The following is a 19,662-nucleotide window of genomic DNA, read 5'->3' on the forward strand; positions in this document are numbered from 1 at the left end:
TATTAAAATCCTGCTAATGTTTTCGTCCGCTTACAGCGGTCTCCTAATCAGGAAGGTAGGTCAGGTGTAGCTGCAACTTCCAGAATAGCCCCTGCTTGTCTTCCAACTGGCCGTTACGCCTGGAGCCAAGGAAGAAAATGTGGAAAATGGGTGGTGGGTGGCCCTGCTATCCCCCAATCTAAATGGGCATTCCCGTCAAAATGTAACAAGCAATGGCAAAAGGTTTCGGGGGGGAACCCACCACGCACCACTTGACCGTTAGTCCTCCTGTTCAATCAAAAATTACTTCAGACAATGGAAAACTGCCGTGGGAAGTTGAGGTTATTGTCCAAAGTCACTGGGCCCTCCAGGGTGCAGTTTCCTATTCTGTCCCCATGGTCTCCGCCTTCTGTTCAAAGGTGTGGCAGGTGGGCTCTAATGAGCTCCGAATCAGGCAGGAGAAAGGAAGGGAACAAAAGCGTAAGGAGTTTCGTAGGAATTCAGCCTACTGCAGACCCCAGGAAGCAGTCAGGCCAGCTCATAAGAACGCCAGTAACCTCTATTTATCACAGCAATTTCAAGCCCAATGAATATAAATGCGCCTCCATCTCTCCACAAGGAGGAGGAAAAGGTTATCACCAAAATAGCAGAGCTGAAAGGCGATCGGTCCAAACACCCTGCAAAACTCACCCAGTTTTCACTAGTTGTGGCGAGAGGAGAAAAGCTACTTCGAGCAACAACACCTCACCACCTTATCCCCGAATGTCATGCTCTCACACACTTTAGTACTTCTGAAAATTCCCTGGGCAGCCATTGTAATTGTCAGCCTTATACCTGCAACCATGAGGCCTAGAAACATTTATTTAAATTGGGGGGGGGGTAGCTGGTATGAGAAGAACACAAAGAGCTCTACGTACCTGAGTACATGGGTAGGCAAACTAAGGCCCGGGGGCCGGATCTGGCCCAATTGCCTTCTAAATCCAGCCCGCGGACAGTCTGGGAATCAGCGTGTTTTTACATGAGTAGAATGTGTCCTTTTGTTTAAAATGCATCTCTGGGTTATTTGTGGGGCATAGGAATTCGTTCATTATTATTTTTCCAAAATATAGTCTAGCCCCCCACAAGGTCTGAGGGACAGTGGATTGGCCCCCTGCTGAAAAAGTTTGCTGAGTATATTAGTTCTCAAAAGTGCAGCTTTCACCTGCCTGCGTGCCAACCGCGAAGCTATGGGTATCGGCATGCAAACTAGGTGGGATATTAAGCTAATATATTAACCTTTCCAATCAGTTGTCTAAGAGGGTCTAAATAAATAAAAAACAACATCAACCAAGTTGATGTTGAAGAATCATTGCTTCAACACTTGTGATCTTTGCTATTTTCGATACACTGGTATTAGTTCACCTATGGACTGGACATGTTGTTTGGATACCTGATTATCGTCTTCCAAAGCTATTCCAAACTTAAAAATGGAAAGCGTAAAGCTGGTGATCAACAAAAGAGGTTTAAAGACTGTCTCAAGGCAAATCTTTAAAAATGTAGTATAAACACTAACAGTTGGGAAACACTGGCCTGCGAGCGCTCCAATTGGAGAACAGCCTTTACCAAAGGCGTCATGGGCTTTGAAGACATTCTAACTCTGGACGCAAGGGAGAAACGTGCTAAGAGGAAGGCATGCTTGGCAAATCCACACCATGATCAACTCCCGCCCGGATACCAATGTCCCCACTGTGGAAGGATGTGTGGATCCAGAATTGGCCTCCACAGTCACTTACAGACTCATTGTTAAAACCGTGTTTATGGAAGACAATCTTACTCGGCTATGAGTGATCGCCAAAGAAGAAAATCAAAAACTATTATTAATGGTGATTAGTTTCAAAATATACCGTAGGTGGGCTCTTTAATGCAACAGTAGTTGCAGGAAAGGTAAACGGTGGATCCACCTTTGGGTAACAGAGGGAATGCAACCAAGTAGCAGTTACAAGACAAATGGAGGACTTTATACAGTGGTACCTCGGGTTACATACGCTTCAGGTTACATATGCTTCAGGTTACAGACTCCGCTAACCCAGAAATAGTGCTTCAGGTTAAGAACTTTGCTTCAGGATGAGAACAGAAATCGTGCTCCGGCGGCGCGGCAGCAGGAGGAGGCCCCATTAGCTAAAGTGGTGCTTCAGGTTGAGAACAGTTTTAGGTTAAGTACGGACCTCCGGAACGAATTAAGTACTTAACCCGAGGTACCACTGTACTTTAGCAGGGTAGATTTGCTGTTGATCAATAGAAAAGCAATTATTATTATTTTTGCAAATATGCATTTCATTATTTGTGTGTGACTTCTTCTCATGGGAATGTAGCAGACTGAAAAAGTCAATCTCATTTTTGCATAAAGACAGATGCTGCAAAGAAACCAGCTCACTTAAGAGACAGAATTTCACCTTACCTCAATTTTGTGACCACCCTGCAACCCGGAAAGAGCCTCCAATCTGTGCACTGGATGAAACACTGGAAAAACTTTTAATGTCCAGATTTCCCACCAGGAACAGGATTTTATGGATTATCAACAGGATCAGCTGCAAGAAGAGTTAAAAAAAGGGGAGATAATGAAGGAAAGATAGAGAAAGTAGTATTCTCTGAAGGCAGTTGATAGGCACACACATATATGGACGGATAAACACATGGCAACTAGAGTGAGTCAGCAGTTGGGCTGCTTGAACAGTAATGGAAGAACACGGTGGAGATAATAATGGCCTGTGGAATAGAAAAACCCACACAGACCGTCCAAGTGCATTTCTCAATGACAAGGATGAAGATCCAAAAGTTTTAATACATGCTTAAGATGCAATTCCGCACAGGACGTGGGTGGCACTGTGGTCTAAACCACAGAGCCTAGGGCTTGCCGGTCAGAAGGTTGGCGGTTCGAATCCCCTCGACGGGGTGAGCTCCCGTTGCTCGGTCCCTGCTCCTGCCAACCTAGCAGTTCGAAAGCACGTCAAAGTGCAAGTAGATAAATAGGTACCGCTCCGGCAGGAAGGTAAACGGCATTTCCATGCACTGCTCTGGTTCGCCAGAAGCGGATTAGTCATGCTGGCCACATGACCCAGAAGCTGTACGCCTGCTCCCTCGGCCTGAAAGCGAGATGAGCGCTGCAACCCCAGAGTCGGTCACGACTGGACCTAATGGTCAGGGGTCCCTTTACCTTTAAGATGCAAAGCAACTACAAACTCTGGGCAAGAAAGCATTTGGGGCAAAAATAAACCATTCCAATGACAACTGTACTTTTAAAATATGTTTAGCCTGGAGAAGAGGAGATATGAGAGCCATCATGGCTGCCACATGGAGGATGGAGCAAGCTTGTTTTTTGCTGCTCTGGAAGGTAGAACTCAAACCAACTAAGTCAAGTTACAAGAAAGGAGACCCCCAACTCAATATCAGGAAGAACTTTCTGACCGCAAGAGCTGTCCATCTATGGAATGGACACCCTCAGGAGACTGTGGACTCTCCGTCCTTGGAGAACTTTGGATAGCCATCTGTCATGTGGATGCTTTAGTTGAGATTCCTACATTGCAGGGGATTGGACTCGATGACTCTCTGGATCGTTTCCAACTCCACATAACACCGGTCTTGAAAGACTTGCATTGGCTCCCAGTATGTTTCTGAGCACAATTCAAAGTGTTGGTGCTGACCTTGAAAGTCCCAAACAGCCTCGGTCCAGTATACCTGAAGGAGCGTCTCCACCCCCATCGTTCTGCCCGGACACTGAGGTCCAGCGCCGAGGGCCTTCTGGTGTTTCCCTCACTGCGAGAAGTGAGGTTACGTGGAACCAGGCAGAGGGCCTTCTCGGTAATGGCGCCCGCCCTGTGGAACGCCCTCCCACCAGATGTCAAAGAGAACAACAACTACCAGACTTTTAGAAGACATCTGAAGGCAGCCCTGTTTAGGGAAGCTTTTAATGTTTGGTGCATTACAGTATTTTGATATTTTCTTGGAAGCTGCCCAGAGTGGCCTAGAGTGGCTGGGGAAGCCCAGCCAGATGGGCAGGGTATAAATAATAAACAATTCTCCTCCTCCTCCTCCTCCTCCTCCTCCTCCTCCTCCTCCTCCTCCTCCTCCTCCTTCTTCTTCTTCTTCTTCTTCTTCTTCTTCTTCTTACTACTACAATTCTATGATTCTAAATTGTAACCATCTCCTGTTCCAGGAAGGAAAGTGCCCAGTTTGGAATTATAAAAAAATGCTCTCTCTCACATGCGCTCCCTTCAGCTTCATGGAATGAAGAGTTTCCTTCCCATTATATACATAAAAAAAATCTCCCACGCATTGTGCAAGTATTTTCCCCCACCGATAAGCCTCTCCTGGATTTTCAGTATTTAACACAACAGCCAATCTAGCAGCTGTTGAAAGAATGAATACCTAATCTACATTCCTTTGGGGAAATCTCCTCCCTTCTGTATCTCCTAGCTCAAAATAACTCTGATAAGCAAACTATGCACACTGATGGCGCTGTGTGCCACAGTGGGGGGAGCAGCTTTTTCGAACAGAGAAGCAGGCGACAGGTTGTGGGTAGGGTCCCTCCATCCTATACCTACGTTCCCCAGACAACCGCCTCTTCCTGCTCCAGAGCCAGGCTAAGAAATAAGGGGGATAGGGAAGTGCTAAGCAATAGGAGAGGGGGTGTTCAGCATCCCTGCCCATCTCATGAGAGCCAGTGTGGTGTAGTGGTTAAGAGCAGTGGACTTGTAATCTGGTGAACCGGGTTCGCGTCCCCGCTCCTCCACATGCAGCTGCTGGGCTAGTCACACTTCTCTGAAGTCTCTCAGCCCCACTCACCTCACAGAGTGTTTGTAGTGGGGGAGGAAGGGAAAGGAGAATGTTAGCCGCTTTGAGTCTCCTTCGGGTAGTGATAAAGCGGGGTATCAAATCCAAACTCTTCTTCTTCATCCACTGAAGTTACAGAACATCCCTCGGTGCTGCTTCGCCTGCTATTACTTATAAAGAGCACTTTGACTGTGTGTGTGGTTGTGCGTGCGCACAGCAACTCCAATTAGATTTTAAACATATAAATTTATTTATTTCCTCGTAATTTTTGCAAATAGGGACGCAGGTGGCGCTGTGGTTTAAACCACAGAGCCTAGGGCTTGTCGATCGCAAGGTAGGCGAGTCGAATCCCCGTGGCGGGGTGAGCTCCCGTTGCTTGTGCCCTGCTCCTGTCAACCTAGCAGTTCAAAAGCACGTCAAAGTGCAAGTAGATAAATAGGTACCGCTCTGGCGGGAAGGTAAACAGTGTTTCCGTGCGCTGCTCTGGTTTGCCTGAAGCAGCTTAGTCATGTTGACCACATGACCCGGAAGCTGTACGCCGGCTCACTCAGCCAATAAAGCGAGATGAGCGCCACAATCCCAGATTCGGCCACGACTGGACCTAACAGTCAGGGGTCCCTTTACCTTTACCTAATTTTTGCAAATGTTGAGAAGCAGCCTATATTCCGAGACAAGTCATAATGTGTAGCTCTGGAACTCCCTGCCTATAGACACCAGGTCTTCACTGACCTCTTTTTCGGTGCCTGCTAAAATCATTCTTGTTTAGACAAGCCTACCCAGGCATGTAGAATGCTGATGTATGCTTTAATTTGCTTTGAGTTTATTGCTGGTTTTATCTTTCGAATGTTTGAAAGGATTGCTTCTACTGATAATTTTATAGTTTTATTCTCTTTGTAAACAGCTCTGAGAAATTATTATTATTATTAACTTTACAATCCATCAGTTTGTGAATTTTATGAAATAAATTCAAATAAATACTCTGCCTGAAGTCCAAACGAGATCTATAGAATGCCTGTAGAAGCCCATTAGCAGGTTCAAGCAGCGCTAAATTTCCTTCTCCGATTTCAGAAACAACACATATCCATTTGTTCCTTTCTCTGGAAGCTCCTCTTAACACTAGAGACAAATCTCTGATTTAATCACAGTTTCGCAACAGAAGCTAACGCCCAATCCCTTTTTATCCTATTTCAGCATTACTCCAGTAAGTGCATGGAAGCAGGCCATGCCTTTGATGGTGGACGCATCAGTTTGGAGTCTTTAGATTAACGGTGGCAAAAAGTCTCCATATGTTTAGCCAGCCCACAGAGCCCCCCCAAGCCAGAAGAACTGATATTAAATGATGAGTCACAGAACAGGCAGGCAACAGGCTCTGATTGCAACAACAAAAACCACAGCAAAATGCTAGGAATTTGGAGAGACAATATTTACAGCTGTATGTACTGTGTCAGAAAAAGGGGCTGGGTTGTTTGATGCACAAATCGTTGACACGGCAAGCAGAGGAAAAGTGTTTTTGTCTTTTTTCCTGAGCAGATACGCAATCCATCAAGCGCCACAAAGGCTCATCCGTGGGACAGAGGCAATACCCTGGCCTCAGAATTCACTCACCACGTCTAGAACTGTTTTGCCAAGTGACAAGAGCAGAGATCCATTTTTCAACACAGGGTTTTACCATTTATTTCTCGCCGCCTTTGCAACCAACCGGATTTGGACAAAGAGATCGTGCAGGATAAGCTCTGAGGGCAGGGAGAGAGGAAGATTAGGAGATTCGGCTGGGATTGCAAAGTTCAGAGCTACGGAAGCCCAGCCATATCTAAAGCCCAGCCTTTCCCAACCTGGTGCCCTCTGCATGTTTTGAACTTCAACTTCCATCAGCCCTAGCCAGCACAGCCGTGGATCAGAAGGTCAGCGGTTCGAATCTCCGCAACGGGGTGCGCTCCCGTTGCTCGGTCCCAGCTGCTGCCAACCTAGCAGTTCGAAAGCACGTCAAAGTGCAAGTAGATAAATAGGTACCACTCTGGCGGGAAGGTAAACGGCATTTCCGTGCGCTGCTCTGGTTCGCCAGAAGCGGCTTAGTCATGCTGGCCACATGACCTGGAAGCTGTACGCCGGCTCCCTCGGCCAGTAAAGTTAGATGAGCACCGCAACCCCAGAGTTGGCCACGACTGGACCTAATGGTCAGGGGTCCCTTTACCTTAGATTCCCAAGCTCTGCTACTAGCCTAAACGCTCCCTTGATAGCTAATCAACTGACCCCAGTGCAGAGAGTTGTTGATGGGACTGCTAAGCAGAGCTTAGTTGCACAGCGGGTACGAGCACGTCAGCCGGGATTCTTGCTTTCTGTTTCAGCCCAGTTTCAGATGCTTGATCCGTTGCTAATCCCTAATATATATTTTTTTTTGTTAAAGAGCCTCTTGACCCAATTGTTCCCTTCAACCCTTACAGCAGCCCTTGTAATCCTGAAACGATGGGAACTGCTTCCCTTTCCAATAAGGAGCAAACAAAACCAGCACTTTCCTGGGTGGCATTTACTCCTCTCCCGCCACCCTATTAATGAGATAAAATCCTCAATTCTTTTTTCAAGCTGCCGGCAACCTAGAATTAAGACTGCCCACATATTCTGCACAATCGGAATCTAAACAGCCTTTATTTCACCACGCAAGATGTCCTCCATTGGCTTAGTTCAGCGTCCTGCACCCGAAATCAAAACTGCATGTTTCATTACTTCATAAGGGCTAGAAGCCTAATTTAAGGAACAGCTGCAGCAATATTCATACTGAGACCAATGTGCTGTACAGGAGCGGAATATGCTTAGCCTGGAAAAGAGGAGACTGAGAGTAGATGTGATAAAGGTAAAGGTAAAGGGACCCCTGACCGTTAGGTCCAGTCACAGACGACTCTGGGGTTGCGGCGCTCATCTCATTTTATTGGCTGAGGGAGCCGGCGTACAGCTTCTGGGTCATGTGGCCAGCATGACTAAGCCACTTCTGGCAAACCAGAGCAGCGCACAGAAACGCCGTTTACCTTCCCACCGGAGCGGTACCTATTTATCTACTTGCACTTTGACGTGGGGTCCTGATAGGTTGGCAGGAGCTGGGACCGAACAACGGCCGCTTACTCCGTCGCGGGGATTCGAACCGCCAACCTTCTGATCGGCAAGTCCTAGGCTCAGTGGTTTAGACCACAGCGCCACCCGCGTCCTGTGTAGATGTGATAGCCATCTTCAAATATCTTAAGGAAGATGGAGTGAGCTTCTTTTCTCCTGCTCTGGAAGGTAGGACTCGAACCAACGGCTGACTAAACATCAGGGAAAACGTTCTGACAGCGTATCTGAAGACGTGTGCATGCACACGAAAGCTCATACCAATAGCAAACTTAGTTGGTCTCTAAGGTGCTACTTAAAAGTAGAGACATCACCTTGCCAACAAAGGTCTGTATAGTAAAAGCTATGGTTTTCCCAGTAGAGATGTATGGAAGTGAGAGCTAGACCATCAAGAAGGCTGATCGCCAAAGAATTGATGCTTTTGAATTATGGTGCTGGAGGAGACTCTTGAGAGTCCCATGGACTGCAAGAAGATCAAACCTCTCCATTCTGAAGGAAATCAGCCCTGAGTGCTCACTGGAAGGACAGATCCTGAAGCTGAGGCTCCAATACTTTGGCCACCTCATGAGAAGAGAAGACTCCCTGGAAAAGACCCTGATGTTGAGAAAGATGGAGGGCACAAGGAGAAGGGGATGACAGAGGACGAGATGGTTGGACAGTGTTCTCGAAGCTACCAGCATGAGTTTGACCAAACTGCGGGAGGCAGTGGAAGACCGGAGTGCCTGGCGTGCTCTGGTCCATGGGGTCACGAAGAGTCGGACACGACTAAACGACTAAACAGCAACAACAAAAGGTGCTACTGGAAGGGATTTTTTTTATTTTGTTTCAAAGTTCTGACAGTAAGAGCTCTTCAACCGTGGAACGGTTTTTCGCTGGAGGCTTTTAAGCAGAGGTTGGAGGACCATCAGTCATGGATGCTATAGTTGAGATTCCTGCATTGCAGAGGGTTGGAATGGATGACCCTTGGGGTCCCTTTTAACTCTTCAGGTCTATGATTCTATGGTACAGTGGTCAGAGTGACAGACCAAGGCTGGGAAGCTTGTTCCACGCAGCCATGAAGTTCACATGGACCATTTACGCACTTTCAGCCTAGTTGGTTGTTGGTTACAAACCAATGCCTGTCTGCAGAATTATCCCACAGCTGCCCTTCCAACATGCGAGCCCTGGAGAGTAGTTGCTGCCACACTTTATTCCCCCTTCCCCATATAATACCACAATAGCCGCCTTCTTCAATGAGCAGGAACCTTCTCCAATCCATCACTTTGGCATTTTTTATTTATAAAATCATTTATGCCACACCCTAAAAAAATTAAAAAGGTCCTCTAGGCAACTCACAACCATCAAAACACAAGTGCAATAAAAACAGGGAGATTCAAAACAGAGCCATTAAAACACAATCAAGCAGAAAAGAGGAATTCAAAACAAACTCAAAAGCCCAGCGGAATAAAAAGAGGTTTACAGCATCCCATCCCTGCAAGGACCACTAGAAGGGGTTTCTCCTTTCCACCTTTGGCGCAGCTTCCCTCTTGCAGAAGACCTGAATATAGTCATATCTGGGATCCCGAATGCCTTGCGACTCAAACATTTTGGCTCCCAAACATTGCAAACCCGGAAGTGAGTGTTCTGGTTTGCGAACGTTCTTCGTAACCCAAACGTCCAACGTGGCTTCCGATTGGGTGCAGGAAGCTCCTGCAGCCAATCAGAAGCTGTGCCTAGGTTTTCAAATGTTTTCGGAAGTCAACCATACTTCCGGAACTGGGTCCGTTCGAGCGCCAAGGTACAACAGTATCTCACACAAGGGTCATTCATCAAGCCTGATGCCAACCTGTACCAATGCAACTCCTCTAATACAGTGGTACCTCGGGTTACATACGCTTCAGGTTACAGACTCCGCTAACCCAGGAATAGTACCTCAGGTTAAGAACTTTGCTTCAGGATGAGAACAGAAATCGTGCAGCGGCAGCAGGAGGCCCCATTAGCTAAAGTGGTGCTTCAGGTTAAGAACAGTTTCAGGTTAAGAACTGACCTCCGGAACGAATTAAGTACTTAACCCGGAAGTCTTCTCCCTTAAGGCAGTTTTCCAACACCAAGGACTCTTCTCCCCTTTCCCAGCTTTCGCTCTTCCTTTTAAGCTTAAACCTTCCTTGGAAAAACTAGAGGCTGCGCAGCAAGAATCCATCCCCTGCCAACACTTCTCAGGGCACTCAAGGGTCAGATTTTGTCCTTTTTTACAAACACACACAAGCATCTAAGAACAAGGACAAGAAAGGATTGGAAAGGAACATGGGAACCAGTTCAGTTCCACGTTTCTGGGGCTCCTGAGTTTCCCGTTGTTTGGGCTTTTTAGTGCAAGCAAATAGTTTCGGCATCAACACCACCTACAAAACATATCCAGACAACATCCCCAGTTGCTTGTCTGTTACCTTCATGCAACATGTTTGTGTGGACTTCCTGAAAGCACCCAGTTGCCCACGGACGGTGGAGAAACAAGTTGCTGGATGATACAGCCCTGCTCTTGTTTCTCAACTCAAAAGAAATCCATTACACAGCCCCGAAAGTGAGATTTAGAATTCCATCCTGTGGCTGTGAACATGTACTTTGCGTGAGAAACAACATCACTGACAGAATACATCATCGTTTTTAAAGGGGTGCTCAGCTTGTCTTGCACACAGATAAACCAATTGCAGTTGCTTCCAAGATCTGGGACACCAGGCAAGTAACACACACACAGAGGAAATCAATATGTCGGCTTTTTTACACAGTGCTCACGGTGTCCCTGGAACCTCAAAAATAGAGCCGTTTTCTTTTTAATTAAAAAAAGCCCTTCCACTCAGGCTCTGCATTCTTTACAGACATTTCTGAAGATGTTAAAAGCGTGCAGTTCTGTGTTGGAGGCAGATGCATCAACCTCCCAATTTAGGCTTATTAAGCAAGGCCCAGCTGTTCAATAGCTGGCAGCCAGTTTCTGTCCCATTTTCAAAACCATGACTCAAGATGTGCTGATTTACACAGCGCCGAGGTGAACAGGAGAAGAAAATGGCTAAGGAAGAGACAGACCCAAATATGTAGAGCTACATTCCTTATGTATGTCCCCCTACAAGGGACGCGGGTGGCGCTGTGGGTTAAAGCCTCAGCGCCTAGGACTTGCCGATCGAAAGGCCGGCGGTTCGAATCCCCGCGGCGGGGTGCGCTCCCGTTGCTCGGTCCCAGCGCCTGCCAACCTAGCAGTTCGAAAGCACCCCCGGGTGCAGGTAGATAAATAGGGACCGCTTACTAGCGGGAAGGTAAACGGCGTTTCCGTGTGCTGCGCTGGCTCGCCAGATGCAGCTTGTCACGCTGGCCACATGACCCGGAAGTGTCTGCGGACAGCGCTGGCCCCCCGGCCTATAGAGTGAGATGGGCGCACAACCCTAGAGTCTGGCGAGACTGGCCCGTACGGGCAGGGGTACCTTTACCTTTACCTTACATTCCTTATAGATGGGAGGACTGTTGTCTTCGCAATCGAACAAATGTACTGAGAAAACGCAGAGATGGGTAAGTGCAGAATTCAATACCTTGAGGATCTCAGCTTTTTAAATAGCAGGTTTCTCATCCCTAAGTATAAAACAACAGACCTGAAGCTATGCAGGCAATGGCCTGGTTTGCACATAGCACACAAAATTTATAGAACTGTAGAGTTGGAAGGAACTGGACCATAAAGAAGGCTGATCGCCGAAGAATGGATGCTTTTGAATTATGGTGCTAGAGGAGACTCTTGAGAGTCCCACGGAGAGAAGGCCCTCTGCCTGGTTCCCTGTAACTTGGCTTTTCGCAGTGACGGAACCACCAGAAGGCCCTTGGAGCTGGACCTCAGTGTCCAGGATGGAGGTGGAGAAGCTCCTTCAGGTATACTGGACCAAGGCCATTTAGGGCTTTCAAGGTCAGCACCAACACTTTGAATTGAGCTCGGAAACGTACTGGGAGCCAATGTAGGTCTTTCCAGACCGGTGTTATGTGGTCCCAGCGGCCGCTCCCAGTCACCAGTCCAGCTGCCGCATTCTGGATTAGTTGTAGTTTCCGGGTCACCTTCAAAGGTAGCCCCACGTAGAGCACATTGAAGTAGTCCAAGCATTCCCAGCAAACAGCATTCAGAGGCATGCTGCTGGTGGCAGAACATCCAACAGCAAGCACTAGCATTCAAAGACTATCGGCCTGTCATCAGCAGGAAATCCCACCCCCCCACCTTTCCCCCATACATGAATTAGCTTACAATTTTCCCATGCTGAAATTCCATCCACTTTCACCCCCGCCTGCAACTCTGGGGCTCATCACACTCCTCCTGGAATTTCTTTATGACCCCCCTAGGGAGCTAACCGTCTCTGGCAAATTGACATTCGCTTGCCCCTGCCAGGCTATGAATATACTACAAGCTGACACCAACAGAGCCCCGTTACGACTCGGCTTCCCAACTGCAGTAGACAGACATGGTTAGTTAGCAGCATCTCGCATCAGCAAGTTTTCAGCCAGCCCGGGGCTTTACCTCTGCACACAGGCTTTTCTTAATAAGTCCCCACTGGTTTGCCCTTACATAGGATCCTTCACCCTGAAGGACACGACGTTGTTTTCACTGTCTGGGATGCAGGATAGCACCAGCTGCTCTGCACACCTACCACCAACAGGTGTTATCTAGGAGAGTCAGCAGTGGTTGTCAACCTTTTTTCCTCTGGGCCACACTTCCAGAATAAGAAATTTGCAAATGCCACACTGAATTTAGTTATTCATAAAAAAAAAAATACATTGGAAAACAACAAGAAGAAAACAGTGCTTGATTTATAGCAGACATGTCCAACAGGTCGATTGCGATCTACTGGTTGATTGCAGGGCGTCCCTGGTCGATCCTGATCGATCGTGTGATGCTGAGTGATCTCCCCACCCCTCTAAAAAAAGCTCTGCAACTCAGGCCTGATTTATAATGCAGAATACACCTGCTTTATAATATGACCATGAGACATCCAGAAAGTATAAAATATTGCAGCTATGTAAGAACACAAAGCATTTCCAGAATGTAATACTGTCCCTGAATCTTCCTGCCACGTTTGGCATCTTATCCTGACACACAACTGGGTTGGTGGACTCTGGGAGACCAGGGTTCAAATCCCCACTCAGCCATGAAGCTAGTTGGGTGACCCTGGACCAGTTGTCGCCCCTCAGACTAACCCACCTCACAGGGCTGTTGTGAGGATTAAATGGGGGGGGGGACGAGAACCATGTAGACTGCCTTGAGCTCCTTGGAAGAAAGGTAGTATAAAAATATAATCAATCAATAAAGTGCAAATGGGGACATGGAGGGAACCAAGGATGCGGAAGAGAGTGGTTTGCCCAACACAAACCAGGAAGGTTCATGAAAAGGACAAGACTGAAACCAGTGGCTTCTGAATTTGTAGCCACCGTGTTCAACAATGAATCATAAGAACACGGTAAGAGGCTGTTGGACCAGGCCAATGGATCATATAGTCCAGGAGTCTGCAAGGTTTACTGGGCATGGGCCAGATCACTCCTGCGGACTGATTCCAGCGCAGTGCCAGAAATCGCTTCTGTGCATGCCCAGACGCTGAAAATTGCACCTGCGCAGAAGCGATTTTTGGCATCTGGACATGCACAAAAGTGATTTCCGGTGCTGAGGACATGCGCAGACACGATTTCTGGAGCCACGGGAGAGAGTCCCTTTGCCGCGCTGTGCCGGTTTAGCGCAGCATGCAGGGACTTGCCAAACGGGCAGCTCGGTTCGGCGGCAGACCATGGGCCCATTAAGCGACCCTCATGGGCCGCTTCCGGCCCATGGGCCTTATGTTGCCGACCTCTGATCTAGTCCAGCATCCTGTTCTCACTGTGGCCAGCATTCAAAATTCGCCAGGCGCATTTTGCACCTGGCTATCAGCCACTTGCAACCAAGGATGGTGCCTGACATCTCCAGCACCTGGGAGGTGCATTCTTGGGGAACCCTTGGATCGGAACTGTTTTCACACACCAGCAACACATCCTGTAGAATTCTATCCATGCTATTGTATCTGCCCAATCAGAATGAATTTCAGGAACCCTAAAGACATATTGAAAAACACAACTTTGAGCCGTCTGGCCCCAAAATGGCAACTAGGCATTCCGTTTTGGCAGCTGTAACCCTGGTTTAAAAAGCTACTTGGCCCCTGGCCAACTAGATGCCTGCGGGAAGGGACACACAAACAGGATTCGAACACAAGAGCAACTCTTTCTCCTCCTGTGGTTTCCAGCAACCACTACAGTGGTACCTCGGGTTACATACGCTTCAGGTTACATACGCCGCTAACCCAGAAAGAATACCTCGGGTTAAGAACTTTGCTTTAGGATGAGAACAGAAATCGTGCAGCGGCAGCAGGAGGCCCCATTAGCTAAAGTGGTGCTTCAGGTTAAGAACAGTTTCAGGTTAAGAACAGACCTCTGGAACGAATTACCGTATTTTTCGCCCTATAGGACGCACTTTTTCCCCTCCAAAAATGAAGGGGAAATGTGTCTGCATCCTATGGGGCGAATGCAGGCTTTCGCTGAAGCCTGGAGAGCGAGAGGGGTCGGTGCGCAGAGCTGACTGCATGCCGAAGCCTGCGCGCGCTGAGGACCTCTCCGCAAGCAGCGGGAGCGCTCCCGCTGCTTGTGGAGAGTTGCCTGCATGCCGAAGCCTGCACGCGCTGAGCTCAGCGCGTCCAGGCTTCGCGGACCTCTCCGCAAGCAGCGGGAGCACTCCCACTGCTTGCGGAGAGTTGCCTGCATGCCGAAGCCTGCGCACGCTGAGCTCAGCGCATCCAGGCTTCGCGGACCTCTCCGCAAGCAGCGGGAGCGCTCCCACTGCTTGCGGAGAGTTGCCTGCATGCTCAGGCCTGCGCGCGCTGAGCTCAGCGCGTCCAGGCTTCGCGGACCTCTCAACAAGCAGCGGGAGCCAGCGCTGGGCTCCCACGGCTTGCAGAGAGCTGCCTGTTTGGGGCTGGGGTCGGGGGAAGCTCGGGCCTCCCCCGCCCCAGCCCCGCGCCTGGGGGAAAAATAATTTTTCCCTTTATTTCCCCCCAAAAAAACTAGGTGCGCCTTATGGGACGGTGCGTCCTATAGGGCGAAAAATATGGTAAGTACTTAACCCGAGGTACCACTGTACTTGGAAACATTAATGCCTTCAAGTGAGGAGACAGAATAGCCATCAAGGAATAATCACAGGCGCAGAAGAGCAAATTGGGCAAAGCTAAGCAAGCCAAAGAAGAACTACACCGAATTATTCTGGCTACCATGTTTCTTGCGCATGGAATATGCGCAGCATAGGGCCGAGATGTCTTTAAATCCAGCCCTGCAGAAAAAGGCAGCTTTTTAGCCAAATACCATCAGAGGCAGTGATAAAGACTTGCTTTACCTGAAGACTGTAAATCTTTACACGTCAAAAGCAGTGTTGCTCGTAAAGCATGGTATTAAATATTTCCCAGCCCACAGCGCTGCAGGGCTAAGTGCTCGTCTCTGGGCCCTGCAGGGGAAGCAGAAAACTGGCTGGATGCCCTCAGCTGGAATCATGCCTCAACAATACAAGAGCACGATACAAAAGTTCACTTTACTGCTTCAGCAAAAGCCAGTTGCAAGATAGATAGCAGATAGATAGTTTAGTACGGCCATAGGCCCATATTCAATACATCATACAACAAAACAGGTGTAACAAAATAAAATTAATAAATTAAAATACATTTAAATCAAGTACATCTCAAACCGTAAATTTCTAAATTCCATTAAAATAAGAACAATATAGCGCTTAAAATATCAAATTATCAATATATATCAATATTATTTAAACAAAATCAATAATCATAGAGTAATCCATTTTTCCTCTTATAAGCTAGTACTGTTATCAGAAATCTGGCAACAGAAAGGGACCTACTCGGATCAGAATCTTGCAATAAATATATTAGATGTGTTTCCAAGGAGTCACCTGGGATTTCCAATAATAAAGGGGACAAGAATCTGATCCGAGAAACTGAATGTAGTGGACAACAGAACAGTATATGTTGTAAAGATTCTATAGATCTATTATCACATACACACACCGCTGAGATCTGACCATTGGAAAATCTATTATTCAAGACATTGGAAGGAAAGGCGTTAAATCTTGCCTTAATAAAGGCATATCTGTGGACCGCTACAGACAAAGAAGTCAAGTAAGATGGTATCTGCTGCGAGGGGACTATGCCAAGATTTAATGGTGAGCACGTGCCACTACCCAAAATGGTGTTTTGTTGTAGGTCAATCTCCTCAAGTTTTTGAGTGAGGGTTTTTTTTGCTGTGGCTAGGTCCAATTCCAATAATTCTGATGGAGATAATCCATAGGTCACTACTTTAGAATGGATCTCTTTTGCCCCTAGGATGGGAAAATTATCTCTCCAGAGGCATTGGATCAAATACAGATTCGGGAGCCTATGCCTTAAGGACAACCAGTAACAAAGGCTACGCCTCCAAAGAGTATTTTCTAAAGATGTAGTTTTTAATTCTAAGCGAATAGCTGCGTTACTAACGCACTGAGGGAGTTTTAGCAGTCGTCTTAGAAATTGATTTTGAATTACCTCCAAGGGCATCAAGTTTACTGCGGTCCCCCATAAAGGAACAGCATATGCCAATGTTGCAATTACTTTAGCTTTGAATACTTTCAGGGCAGATGGAACATGAAGAGCCCCGTCCAAAAAGAAAAAGCGCAATAGCGCAAAGGATAGGGCCTTGGCCTTGTTTAAAATATGTGCAATATGCGCCTTCCAACCCAGATTATATTGGAGAAAAACTCCCAGGTATTGAAATTTATAGACCTGTTCAATAGGTTTTCCATCTAATTGCCACTTATAGGATTTCCGACTTTTTGAGAAAATTAATACTTTTGATTTAGATTGATTTATAGTGAGGGAATTTGTTTTACAATATGAAACAAAGAGTTTTAATGCTCTCCTGAGGCCAATTCTTGAGAAGGATAAAATCACAGCATCATCAGCATAGAGTAATAATGGGCAACGATAGTTTGTGAGATGGTGGGCATGGATGATTTCCTGAGATTCAGCCAATGGTATCCTCATATCACTAATGAATAAATTGAAAAGAAAAGGAGCTAGGATACATCCTTGCCGGACTCCTCTGTTGATGGGCACAGAGTTTGTGAGATCGCCGGCTGGGGTTATTCTCACCCTAGCAGCCGACCCCTCATGCAGCTGGATTATTAACCATAAAAGTCTTCTATCAATTCCCCATTGGGCCAACTTTTCCCAGAGTAACCTTCTGGGGATGCTGTCAAATGCAGCCTTAAGGTCGATAAAAGCCGCACAAAGTTGGCCTCGGTTTGAAGAGGAATATTTCCGGGCTAGATGGTGCAAGACTAAAACATGGTCCGTTGACTGGTTCAGTCTGAATCCTGCTTGCTCAGGGCCTATCAGTTTCTTTTCTTCAGCCCATGGGGTAAGTCTATTCAGCAGAAAACTGCTCTTTTTTACCCTTATGGGCCTCCTTTTCAAGGCAGTAGCCCTACAAGATCTCTTGGCCTTCCTTGGTGGTCTGTTTTTGCAGGTGGTAGGAAGGAAGTTGTTATTACTTTCCAATTCTGCAGTCACCCCACTGGGTTCCCTACAGACAGTTTTGCAAGTGTCCATCATTATAGTGAGGATTTCTGTACAAGTGGCCAGATGAGATTTTATATTTTCAATATCTTCAGTTAAGAGCACAAGCCATTTGATAACTGATAAATCCTCATCCTCGTTTGTCTCAAGTTGGAAGCAGGAGTCTCTTGATGTTTTAGGGTTTCCCGAAGACATCTCTGCAATTTGTTTTAACATTAGTTCTTCCACTTCTCGGACTTGGGATGGTTCAGGAGAAGCTTGGGATTTAAGTCTCTGTTTTGGGAATACTTCAGTGACTGTACCAATTATGTTTGGATTTACTCTGGGCTTTATTGGCCCTTTGTTGTGGCATTCTTCTACACAATCCTCTCTCTGCACAGCCGGCCCTTCAGTGCAGGAGGGAGAAGTTTCAGTTTCCTGCTGATTCTCACTCGGCTTGGCTTTACCCCTATTCTTAAAGGGCCGAGTGCTTTTTGTGTGTGCTCCCTTTAGGGTAGTTCTTTTAGGAAGGGGTCTTAAATCACTCCGATAAAAGCCTGATGTTCTACAGCCACTCCTGGTCGTCACCATTATTTATCTTGTAAAGGTCAAGTTGGTAAAAATCTCACCTCGGCTCACCAGCTCCGTCGGGGTCGCAGCAGGGCCCTCCATGGGACCGCTTCCAAGGTAGGCAAGTAATTAAGACCAATTTGCTGAGCTCCTTTGCCGTGGGAGTCACAGGCTTTCAAGATTGATGGTGTCGTCTATTGTTCCTTATCTGCAAGGCGCTGACTCATCCGGCACTTTCTCTGCTCACAGCTCAACATTCTTCTGCTCTCAAGCTCCAGGTTAAAAGAAACAGTTGTGATTAAGAAAAATAAAATACTTGGTCTAAAACGAGTTAAAACGAGATAAAATCAATTAAAACTTGTGGAGCTCTGGAGCTGACTGCCTGGCCTGCCGCCCAATGATGGATTTGTTCGCCAGTTGCAAGAAAAGGAATACTTTCTCAGGGATGAAATTAAAGTGAAATGGACTCTTTTCATGTTTGTCAATAAGGAGAGCGACGTGCTTTTTACGCAAAACGGCAGGGCCAATTGCAAAGGATCTCACAAGGAGCCGTGAACTCGCTTGGCCTCTTCTTTCACTGTCCAAGTTTGCTCCCTCCAGGCAGCCAATCTAAATGCAAATTGTAAAGAGGCAAGAGCTGTGATGTTTTGGAAGAAGAAGAGCAGGAGAGAGAAAAAAATAATTGCAGACAAAGCAGCAAAGGAAGTAATTGAAGACATAATCCTGCATAGGTCAAGAGAGCCTGACTGGGCTGGATTAATCATTATGCTAACGGCAACAGAGTCCGAACTGTGCTGTGGCCCAATTATCCAGGAGTCAAGTCAGTGCATTGAAAAAGTGCATCTGCTTGCGCTACCAAGCTTGATCTCCTTGAAAGTTCCTTGCAAACTGCAACCTACTTCTACACAACCTACTAGGGCTGGGCGATATATTGATATATTGTCCAAAACAGGGATGCGGGTAGCACTGTGGTCTAAAGCACTGAGCCTCTTGGGCTGGCCGATCAGAAGATTGGCGGTTCAAATCCCCACGATGGAGTGAGCTCCTGTTGCTCTGTCCCAGCTCCTGCCAACCTAGCAGTTTGTAAGCACACCAGTGCAAGTAGATAAATAGGTACCATTGTGGCAGGAAGGGAAACAGCATTTCTGTGTGCTCTTGCTTCTGTCATGGTGTCCCATTGCGCCAAAAGCAGTGTAGTCATGCTGGCTACATGAACTGCAAAGCTGTCTGTGGACAAACACCAGCTCCCTCGGCCTGAAAGCGAGATGAGCGCTGCAATCCCATAGTTGCCTTTGACTGGACTTAACAGTCCAGGGGTCCTTTTTTTACCTTGTATCATCCAAAACTGGTTTGAAGTCCCTATCATGGTATCAGTTTTATAATTTTTGAAAAATATTTATTCAAATTTTCCAAAAAAAAAGAAAAAACATGTAAGTTTACAAAATAGAGAAAATTATAACAACAATTAACAAACTAAAATTATAACAACAGTTAACAAACTAAGAAAAAACACACATAGAAAAAAGAATAAAAAGGGTACAAAATACGAAAAAAAGCAGACAGTTGAAAAAAAAAATTAAAAAGAAAAAATATCCAT

The 19,662-nt window shown here is 46.8% G+C and overlaps 1 protein-coding gene across 3 annotated transcripts in view; it reads right to left on the reverse strand.

The window, feature by feature from the left end:
- Positions 1-19,662, reverse strand: part of EXTL3 (exostosin like glycosyltransferase 3) — a 187,480-nt gene that overhangs the window by 115,120 nt on the left and 52,698 nt on the right. For all 3 annotated transcript variants that reach the window (XM_053383782.1, XM_053383783.1, XM_053383781.1), the window contains exon 2: positions 2,417-2,546. The gene's annotated coding sequence lies outside the window, so the exon portion shown is untranslated. The remainder of the gene's footprint in view (positions 1-2,416; positions 2,547-19,662) is intronic.

The sequence above is a fragment of the Podarcis raffonei genome, chromosome 3 (genome assembly GCF_027172205.1).
Source record: "Podarcis raffonei isolate rPodRaf1 chromosome 3, rPodRaf1.pri, whole genome shotgun sequence".
NCBI lineage: Eukaryota > Metazoa > Chordata > Lepidosauria > Squamata > Lacertidae > Podarcis > Podarcis raffonei.